At 30.7% G+C, this 11,667-nt stretch overlaps 1 long non-coding RNA gene across 1 annotated transcript; it reads right to left on the bottom strand.

The window, feature by feature from the left end:
• Positions 1-6,004: 6,004 nt before the first annotated feature.
• LOC111706903 (uncharacterized) lies at positions 6,005-10,030 on the bottom strand. The gene is made up of 5 exons (XR_002766337.1): positions 9,912-10,030; positions 9,176-9,270; positions 6,872-6,926; positions 6,362-6,427; positions 6,005-6,071 (listed from the first exon to the last, which is right to left on the bottom strand). It is a non-coding gene; the product is annotated as an uncharacterized LOC111706903 (long non-coding RNA).
• Between the last annotated feature and the right edge of the window lie 1,637 nt (positions 10,031-11,667).

Below are 11,667 nucleotides of genomic sequence, written 5' to 3'. Positions count from 1 at the left end.
TTCAATGAACAGAAAAGTAGTTTTAAATGACAAAAAGTTCAACTGAAAATATGATCTGATTGGATCTGAATTGGATCTGATTTGGATCTGATCTGGATCTGTTGGATCTCAACTGTATCTGGATTGGATCTGAATTGGATCTGGATTGGATGATTTGGATCTTATTTGGATCTGATTTGGATCTGATCTGGATCTGATCTGGATCTGATTTGGATCTGATATGTGTATGTTTTATTTTGTTTTGTTATAACAATAGGGGAAAGGGGATAGAATCAAGATTTAGCATGAAAAGCAATTTCGATTTATACAATGAAAATTATTATATACTTCAAGATAACTTTTTTAAAGACTTGTTTTAAAACTTGCTAGGGTGCCTAAAGATTTTATTTCCAATGGAATAGAGTTCCAGGTCCTTGGAAGAAAAACCAAAGGAAAACTTTCTAGATATTTATTGTTAGCTAATTCTAATTTATAACTTTTTGTTCTGTTTGGTTCTGCTAACGCTTTAAACATTCCATTAAAAGATAATGGAAGTTTACCAATCATATATCTATACATATAAACAGCAGAACTAAAATTGATCATGTCTTTTATTTTTAGAATTTCAAGTTTCAGAAAAAGTGGATCTGCGTGTGCAGCATAACCTTTATCTGCTAGAACTCGTAGCGCTTTTTTCTGAAGAGTAGATAATTTACCTAGTTTACTATTTACTGACGGACCCCAAGATAAAATACCATCCTCTAGTTTACTTTTAATAAGACTATCATATATTTATTTTCTAATTCTCAAAGGAAGGATATGTTTTACATTTCTTAGTGCAAATATTGCACTTGAAATTTTAGCACATATGTGGTCTAATTGAAAATTCCATTTTAGAAACTCATCAAATCTAACTCCTACAAATTTAAAATATTTTTCTTTACAACCTAACCCTATTCTTTCGATAGTCTCGTCCCCAATCATTAATTTGTATTGTTATCCTAAGGATAAGATGGGTGTCAGTTGGAAAGGGGTTTCAGAAAACTGTCCACAAATAAACTTATATTCTTTGTGTAACTTCCTGAGCCGCTGATAATAGGCCTACTTGGTGGAGTATCTCCTGGAATGTGAGTTTTATGTACTTTGAACAGCTGATAAAACTTTGCTGGATTCTTGTCATCAGCCAGCAATCAGCATAGCTTTAAGTTCTTCAGTTGTGATGAAATTCTTATCAGCTGCAGTATCTAAAACAGACTTTATCTGTTGCTTTGTTTCTTCAACTTCCTTCTCTTCAACTTGTACATAGTACTGATTTAGTGTTCCATTCTATTGCAGTTGTTGGTTAGAAAGTTCGTTCAGACAGGATTCCATATAACTCTCAAACTTCAGAATTATGATTCCTGCACCCTTATCACAAGGTTTTTCTCTGAAGACTGGTCAACTCTTAGGTCTGATTCTATTTCTTTTCTCTGGGTCTATAGGATTTCTGACTTAACTGCATGACAAAACATTTTAAGATCTTCTGCACTGGTGTTTTATGATTACGAGGAAGGTTAGTTTTTCATTAAATTACAGTAGCCAATATATGAAAAAGGTGTCCTGAAATTACATTCAGGCCTCTATCTCAAAAAATTAGCCCTCCAGAGCCTCCGACATTTTTGAAGGTTGGAGGCCACAACTAACGGCGTTTTTGAGCAATCTAAAAATGAATTTGTAGGTTCCCCAACTACAGTTGAATGTTATGTTATAAAAAAAAAAATTTGAAAGAAGTAAAAAATTCCGTTTTACCTGGGTTTGGACAAAATGAAGAGAAGAGAAGGGAGTCATATGTTACTCCCGCTGTTTTTACCATCCCTCCCTTCAATGAATCATCAGCTGTTTAGTTTTAAACCATATCAACAGAATCTCTTTTTTACACAAATGAAAATGAAACAAAACTAGAGTAAAATGCAACCAAGAAAAGCTTCTATATAAGTTATAAGTATTTTTGTTCAAAATAAAAATTCTGTTTGGTTTGGAAATTGTTTTGCAGAATCTTTCCTACTTTCTGAAAGGTTTTACATCGTTATGTTTAAGGATATCTACTCGATATAAAGCAATATTTATCAATACTTCTTTTGACTCAAACTCATTACTAAATGAATTTTAAAATAACATGCCGGGTTAAGAAAGTTTTAGATAAATATTTGCAATTATCCAGACTAAAAAATTTTATAAAAATTAAACTTTAAATGTTTAATAGGAGTTTTTAAAAATATGCAAAAAAAATCATTTCTGACACCCCTAGGCTTAGTACGACAATATAATTCACCAAAACCATACTGCAGTCCTTCAAGTATCATACAGGGAAATTGTCATCTTTCTAAACATGCCAGGGAAAGATTTTACGGGTTCTTTTCAATTCAATTTGAACAAATTTCTAAAAGTGGGTTCAGATCAGAAACACCAAGCACAAAATCAACTTAGAATCTTTTAAAAATGCTATCAATCAAATCAAACTTTTAAAAGTGAACTTATTAAAAAAGTAGTCCTACTTTTTAATGGGTTTAGAGCAAAGCTCCAAGGACAAAATCATCTTAGAATCTTCTAAAAACGCTATTGACTAATTTAAGGGATTAAAGTTCAAACCTCAAAGGGATTAAAGTTCAAACTAAAAAAAATTACGTTGACAGATAAAAACGCATGAAAGGAGGCCTTTTAGGGGGAAAAACAAAAAAGGTTATTAAAATATAATGTATTAAGAATGAAATTTCTTACCTGAAGTGTCCAAAAATTTTGATGATTTCTTCAAAAATGAAAATATTATGGCCCTAATTTAAAAAAAAAACTTTGAGTAAAAAATCAATTATCAAATCATTTTATGCTTTAAAGTATTATTAGAATTTTGTTCAGAAAGAACCTTCCTGCCTGATGTAAAAAAAATTCGGACTCTATGACCAAAAACGACAAAGTCGTGTATAATTTTTTTTTTAAATTTCAACTTCTTCATCCTTTATCATCCTTACCCTTTAAACCCAACTATACCAAGTCCAATGCAGATTCAAGGTTTAAGGTTGAAATTCNATAGTTTGAAATTTCAAAGGTTTACGACGTTGGAATCCAAAGACATTGGGATTACAAAATCAGAGTTTGTTGCAAAGAGTCAATTCCTTTCAACGTAATATCTATTCATAGTTTTAAGAGTATGATATTATTCATTATTCCTTGCAGTTAATAGGAAATATTAAAAAATAATTTTTGTATTGATGCAAATAGCTCTCAGTAAGTAAACTATAATGTGTAATAATAAGTTAAAAATCTAGTGAATTAGTTTGAAGTTATTAATGCATTCATTTTGACCTTTTCAGATTTTTTCAAGTCAAATATTTTCACCTGCTCCCCTTAATTACGATTTTATATATCTTCAGTTTCTAAAATTTGTGCCTCGCCCCGCCTGCCCCGCCGCCCCCCCCCTCCCTTAAAAAAAATAATAGCTATTCACTGCTAATCACTACTGTATACATACGATCAGACTATCAGACTATCAGAGGCTTAAAATTGATTATTAGTTGTTATGATTATAATACTATTAGTCTTTAAATAATTCATTCAATGATTTTGCTGAGAAAGCAACAATATAATTTGGGGGTAATCGTAGCTAGATCAAACAAAATATTGTATAGCTAGATAAAGCTAAATATTGTATAGCCGAAAATCTTTCCCAATTACGCTAAACAGGCAAATTGTTATTTAGGAGAAATGTTATGTATAATGTAAAGGCAAAAACTTTGTACCAGTTGTTCTAAACCCACTCTGGCACTGAATTGCCTGACATATTATTCTACCTTCTTCTAATCAACTCTTTGCCTCTCAAAAATCAAATTTGATGTTCTTATGTTGACTGATTCTAAGGGCAAGCCAATCAAAACAACCTAACCTGGTTAAGCGGGTCCAAACTTCACTGTAAATAAAGAGATTGACATCTATGATATATTTTGTAGTTAAGTTTGGAATCCATCTAAAATGTGTCTAATTTATCTCAAAAACATGTGCTCTCTTAATACTTACCTATGCATAACTGCAGATACAAAATAATCATTCGAAATGTATCCGCGCTTAAAACTTTAGAATTAGATACCCTTAATACCAATCGTTTATATCTGCGTTATCCGCTCTTTTTCCCTCTTTCTGGATATCCCTTCCGGATTCCGACTATTTATTAAATGGCGTGCAAAATTTCAAATTTCCCGGTTTCTGATACGCCAGTCTGATTTGTTGAACTTTATACATTTTTCTGGATACAAATAAAAGGTTAAATTAACCTTGAGATTAATAAAAAGAATAGATCAAGCATTGCTCTCAACATCCACATTTCTAAAGTTTTCAACGCTGTTTTCAACAAGATTATGGGTTTCTTTACATAATAATTTTTTAGTTTAGTTTAGTTTTTAACATTTTATTGATTGATTTATTGTGCAGAACATGATAACTATTTACCAACATGGTAGATCATATTAATTAAATAGTTGATGATAGTCATAAATGCAATTTTATCTAAGCAATGTTACATACTTCGCTTTGTGTCGAAATTTTGGCGGATTTTATGCGTTTGTGCAAGAAGGATATTTTGTGCCAGAAACGACGACATTTGCATCTTTGGATACAAATCTGCCATTTTTTGTGGCTTCATCACAACTGTAGTTGGTTCACTGAAAGAATTTGGGCAGTGGAATTGACTTGGTTTGGTTTTGGTTTTGGTAACTATAAGATGTTTTGAGGTTGGGGGACCTGAGAGTTCTGAAGAAGGGCTCAAAAGTGGAGCATATTTGGGTTCCCGAGGATAGAGACTAGGGTTTTTAGGAGAAACAAAGGTTGGATTGTGGAAGGGGAGAGGAGAGGGGCTGAAACGAGGGGTAGATTTGCAATGAAAGATTGGATGGGAGGGATAAGAAGAGTTTGACTTCCGGATATTTCATTAAATTTCTCCTCTCTCCGACAGGTTTTCGAGATCCTGTAATAAACCATGAATTAGTTTGAATCATAAATAAATAATAAATTTATGGGTGAATAACTGAATTAATGATAAAACAATGAATGAACGAAAGAATGCCTAGAATAAAGAAATGAATGAATGCATGCATGGAAGGATGAATAAAAGAATGAAAGGATGCATAAATGAAGGAATTTACACAGTGAACATTACTCAGTTTACACAGAGTTCAGTACAGTACTGTACATGTACAGTATAGGTAGGTAAGAAAACAGATAGATATATAGATGGATAGATAGATAGATATATAGATAGCTAAATAAGAAAACAGATAGAAATATAGATGGATAGATAGATAGATATATAGATAGATAAATAAGAAAACAGATAGAAATATAGATGGATAGATAGATGGATAGATAGATAGATTAATTGGTTGGTTGGTTGGTAGGTTGGTAGGTTGGTATGTTGGTAGGATGCTTGGTTGGTTGGTTGGTAGGTTGATTGCTTGGTAGGTTGTTGCTTGGTTGGTTGTTCTGTTTCTTGGTTGGTTGGTTGGGTGTTCGGTTAATTGGTTGGTCGGTTGGTTGGTTGGTTGGTAGGTTGATTGCTTGGTAGGTTGTTGCTTGGTTGGTTGGTTGGGTGTTCGGTTAATTGGTTGGTCGGTTAATTAGTTTCTTTTTTATATTTTCTATGATTGCATTTAACTAATTGTCCTATTTATCTAATGAGGTTAAAAACAGGAAACATCTGCAAGAGTTGCCATTTTATAAAATCGTATTTTTTTTTATAGATTTAGAAAATAGAATTTTTTTTAACTCCAACCTTATCATGCTTTTTGAGTTCTCCGGATATTATTAAAACAAATTAAAATTGATTTTTTTTTCTCAAAAAATTTTCAAAATAATAATAAAGCTTTCTTACTTATTGTATTCACACTTCATAATGGTGGATAACTTTATTAGTGTTAAGATGAGGTCATTCTTGTCAATAAAGGGGTCTATTATGACCTCCAATCTTAGACTCTCATGACCTCCACTCGTGCCCTCTAAAGACCTCCAAAANCCTAGACTAAGATGTTGGTTGGAAGGAGGGGTTCGAGCAGATTTAATTTTCTCTACACCTAAATCATTAAACATTAAGATTAAATTATGGTTAAATAAGATGAAGACTGGTTTTATGACTTTTCTTCCAAAGGCGGACTGACATCTCTTAAAATTTAATTCAAAAGATTCAATTAATTACTTCTTAGTAATTACATTGAATGTTACAAATGACTTATATCAATCCTTACTGACTATTAATTACTAATTATTAATTACTAACTATTAATTACTAATTATTAATTACTAACTATTAATTACTAATTATTAATTATTAATTATTAATTACTAATTATTAATTATTAATCACCTGTTTGAAAGTTTGAATTACAAGAGTCCCCTGCACAACAACAAAATTCATAACTTCTAGAGACACCTGATCAATTATAAATAATATGAGGTGATTTTTTGTTTCATCTTAATTCAAATTCATTGATCAATTAATTTAAGTTCACTCTAAATACATATTCATATAAGTTAGGAATATAATTGATGAAATCGTTAAACACTTAATCAAATTGCCAAATACTTTGATTTGATTAATTTAATGCTTAATTAATTAGTTGAATAATCAAATTTTTGAATACTTGATTAAAAAGTGTTATACGTAATTAAATAGTAAAATACTTGATCGAAAAGTTTAATGATTTATCTAATGGTTAGATAATTGATCAAATACTTGATTACTTAGTTTAACAATTTAATACTTGAGCAAATAGCTAGGCATTTTATAACATGGTTTAATCAATTAATCAATAACCTGATTAATTAGCTAGCTAATTATGTAATTAATTGATTAGCCAATTAATCTATAAATTACCTAATTTAGAATCTGAAACACAGGAGGATGCGGAACATTCACCTTTCCAACAACCCTGGAACAAAAATAAATTAGTTAATTAATTAAATATTTGATTAATTGGTTAATTGATTAGCTTATTGGTTAATCAATTTGCAGAATCGAATAACTACAGTGGTCCTCATAAAACTGTGAATTAGGAAAACGACATTTACGTAAGTTTATGTGTCATAAAGCGAATGATTTTACTAGCATCATGAAAGTATGTTCTTATCAAGCGAAATGGGTCTTTGCAGTTTCTGAGTCTTATAATTAATGAACTTTTGAAAATCATATATCATCGGTGTAATCCATAGTTACTTTGATGTCGGAATCATGTGTTGGTAATACACTGGTCAAACGGCAGTAAAACTAAAATTAGGTGAAATTTTTTATGATTATTTTGAAATCAATCATCATGCAGAAACCTATAATTTATGCTCTTTAGTCAATACCTCCTGTCCAAGGTTTAGGAACACCCCCTTTAAACCAAAGTCCCGAGTAGAAAACTATATTTGAAAATGTGATGAAAGAACATGACCCTCAACGCGCTGAACTACCAAGTTGGAAGAATATGACGAAGTATATTTGTGCGCGTATATAACCTCCAGACTATGCACAGTGCACGCTACACAACATGACTTTGTGCATTTTGCGGCGCGCTGCGCCACTGCACCGTGTCTGCATGCAACTGTGCACTGTGCACACTGTCTAGAATTCATGTGACTTGGAAAAATAAAGGGAAAATAGATGGATATAGATAGATAGATAGATAGATAGATAGATAGATAGATAGATAGATAGATAGATAGTAAATAAATAATTCAGATAGATTAATATCTAGATGAATAATTAGAAAGAAAGATATTCAGAAAGATATATAGATATGAAGGTAGTTAGCCTTTGATATTTCAAACTTATATTACTTATANAGATACATCTTCATATATATATATATATATAGAGAGAAAGAGAAATAAATATATAGATAGATAGATAGATGGACAAAAATACAAGGTAAAAAGTAGACAAATGTCTAGACAAGTAAACAATATGATTTCAGTTTTTGATAAAAAGATCATTTCCTCAGTCTTAAGTACAAAGGATTAAATGTTAACAACTTAAAATATGATATTGTTATTGAATAATAAATATAACTATATTTTACTCTATTAATTGTGAAATGAACGAGTTTAAAATCAAAAACTATTGTAAGATTGAAATGCAAGTGTAAGATAAAAAATCTTGATCTCTTTAGATATTTCCGCTAATTTAATTCAACTGCACTAAGTACATATTCTGGTATTGCTAAAGTTTTACAGAAAATTCGGAAAGGAAAATTATGGTGAAAAAAAACTAATTTAATCTGAATGATGTAAAAAATATATTTTTTTACCATAATTTTCCTTTTCGAATTTTCTGTAAAACTTTAGCAATACCAGGATAAGTACTTAGTGCAGCTGAATTAGATTAGCGGAAATAAAAAAATATTTTTATATATACACATCTGTACATCTGACATCATAATATCTTTTAAAAATGCATTGAGCTGTTATTTTTAGCAGTGCTTACTGCTTAGGATCAATTTCATTTAAATGCGGAACCGTTCTGTAGAAATAAGAATCCGGATCCGATGGAGAATGAGAGGGGACAATGTGTGAAAAGATAAGAGAAAATTTTGTTTGCCCTGCGCTAAAATTAAATGTTTGCAAATTTGTTCAGCAAAGGCTTTGTTTTAGCGGAGCTTTGCATTTTGCAAATTTAAGTCGGGAGGGATTATAAAGTAGTTTGAGTTCTGACACTTCACATTTTGCAAATTGAAGACAGAAGACTGCATTTCTAGACTGCATAGAGATCACAAAGGACAGCCTTTACAGTTCAGGGAGGGGTAAAAATGTATTTGTACTTGGATCCGTAAAATAACAGTTTTTTTGCAATTTTTAATATTTTTTTCTCAGTGCATATCAAAATGATACATAAAATATCAATTCCTATCTTTTTGATCTTCATTCTAGCATTTTCATACCTCTTTCAACCACAGTTTTATGGAATTCGAACAAATTGTTTTAATGTTTTATCAAAGTTTCATGAAGTTATATTTAATTTTTATAAAGTTCTATCAAAGTTTTTTTTTCAAATTCTATAGAAGTTACATGAAGTTCTCTAAAAGGAATATACGACGCCAGATAGATAAAATTTTAGGTTGGACAATAATAAACAAAACAAAGAACAAAACAAAAAAAAAATGAAGAAAAAAAATATTATTCCACAAAAAAAAATATTTACCTGGGCTACAATAGATCTTGTGGCAGATTCCCAAAGAGAGAAACAATATTGACATCCATCCACCCATCTAGACCCCTCACTACTGTATATAGACCCTAAACAGTTAAACATTGAAATATATATATTACACGTTGTTTTAAAAACCTATCATTTCATTCGTAATATCGATTTATCGAAAGAATTTTGAAATTACAATAAAATTTATGATCAGAACAGTAAGAATTTCTCACAATTTACAATAACATTCTGTTCGTTATTATGAACAAAATGTTTATAATTCTTAGATGCTCTTGATAATTTTAGGGTGATTTTTTTCATTGTATGAGAACTACTATCAAACTCCAAAAATCAAAACGGAAGCTTTAATTTGGAAAAAATAGTCGATAATAAGATAAAATTGTGTTAAATCAGTGGTAGGCGATAATATCTATACAATGAAGACGACTTTTTAAAAGTGTTTATTGTTAGAAAGTTTTTTTCTTACAAATTTATAAGTATTTAAAGCTAAAAGCTTTTTAATTGACAGCTTCTCTTGACTTCTAAGTATTCTTGCAGTTTAACAGCTTGATATAAATCAAAATTAAAATCGAAAATCGTCTTTAATGCAATGATATAATCGCCTACCAATGCAGAAAAAAATAAATTCACAATGAAACAATATGATTCTGGCAATCTCCATCATGTCCAAGTGTCCCCCACCCTCCTCCTCCATTAAAACTTTTAGCTTGTGACTAACCTGTGTCCTGGACAAAACTGGAGTCTGCAAAAATAGCAGGAAATTCTGTAGTATTCCTAAATTATAACAAATATCAAGTTAGTTAGTTGGTTGATCGAATGGTTTGTTGTTTGGTGGGATGGTTGGTTGTTTGGTTGGTTGGTTGGTTGGTAGGTTGGTAGGTTGGTATGTTGGTAGGNTTTTTGTTTCATCTTAATTCAAATTCATTGATCAATTAATTTAAGTTCACTCTAAATACATATTCATATAAGTTAGGAATATAATTGATGAAATCGTTAAACACTTAATCAAATTGCCAAATACTTTGATTTGATTAATTTAATGCTTAATTAATTAGTTGAATAATCAAGTTTTTGAATACTTGATTAAAAAGTGTTATACGTAATTAAATAGTTAAATACTTGATCGAAAAGTTTAATGATTTAGCTAATGGTTAGATAATTGATCAAATACTTGATTACTTAGTTTAACAATTTAATACTTGAGCAAATAGCTAGGCATTTTATAACATGGTTTAATCAATTAATCAATAACCTGATTAATTAGCTAGCTAATTATGTAATTAATTGATTAGCCAATTAATCTATAAATTACCTAATTTAGAATCTGAAACACAGGCTGATGCGGAACATTCACCTTTCCAACAACCCTGGAACAAAAATAAATTAGTTAATTAATTAAATAATTGATTAATTGGTTAATTGATTAGCTTATTGGTTAATCAATTTGCAGAATCGAATAACTACAGTGGTCCTCATAAAACTGTGAATTAGGAAAACGACATTTACGTAAGTTTATGTGTCATAAAGCGAATGATTTTACTAGCATCATGAAAGTATGTTCTTATCAAGCGAAATGGGTCTTTGCAGTTTCTGAGTCTTATAATTAATGAACTTTTGAAAATCATATATCATCGGTGTAATCCATAGTTACTTTGATGTCGGAATCATGTGTTGGTAATACACTGGTCAAACGGCAGTAAAACTAAAATTAGGTGAAATTTTTTATGATTATTTTGAAATCAATCATCATGCAGAAACCTATAATTTATGCTCTTTAGTCAATACCTCCTGTCCAAGGTTTAGGAACACCCCCTTTAAACCAAAGTCCCGAGTAGAAAACTATATTTGAAAATGTGATGAAAGAACATGACCCTCAACGCGCTGAACTACCAAGTTGGAAGAATATGACGAAGTATATTTGTGCGCGTATATAACCTCCAGACTATGCACAGTGCACGCTACACAACATGACTTTGTGCATTTTGCGGCGCGCTGCGCCACTGCACCGTGTCTGCATGCAACTGTGCACTGTGCACACTGTCTAGAATTCATGTGACTTGGAAAAATAAAGGGAAGATAGATGGCCAATTTATCCACATGAACCTGTTAGTAAGGGTGGGCCTAGAACAGATAGATAGATAATATATATAAATAGATAGATAAAAGTATAGATATATACAGAAATTTGTGCAGATGGATAGATAGATAGATAAATATACAGATGTAGATAGATAGATTTAAGCAAAAATCTATTATTTGAATACAGGATTACCCACAAAGGATGAGACTGTAAAGACGGTCTAAAACCCTTAAAATATGACGATCCCAATGATAAACTACATATCTGTCGTAAATATATTATTTTAATGACCTACTTAATAATTTGACAAAGAAATATTAAATTTAAATCCGTACAGTCGTCTTTGAAGTCTGTGGGTATATTTTTATCATGAAGAAGCAAAGTATTAGAATGG

The sequence above is a fragment of the Eurytemora carolleeae genome, unplaced genomic scaffold, assembly GCF_000591075.1.
Source record: "Eurytemora carolleeae unplaced genomic scaffold, Eaff_2.0 scaffold408, whole genome shotgun sequence".
Classification (NCBI taxonomy): domain Eukaryota; kingdom Metazoa; phylum Arthropoda; class Copepoda; order Calanoida; family Temoridae; genus Eurytemora; species Eurytemora carolleeae.
The sequence above is the reverse complement of the archived record's forward strand: the minus strand, read 5'-3'. Positions and strand labels throughout refer to the sequence as shown.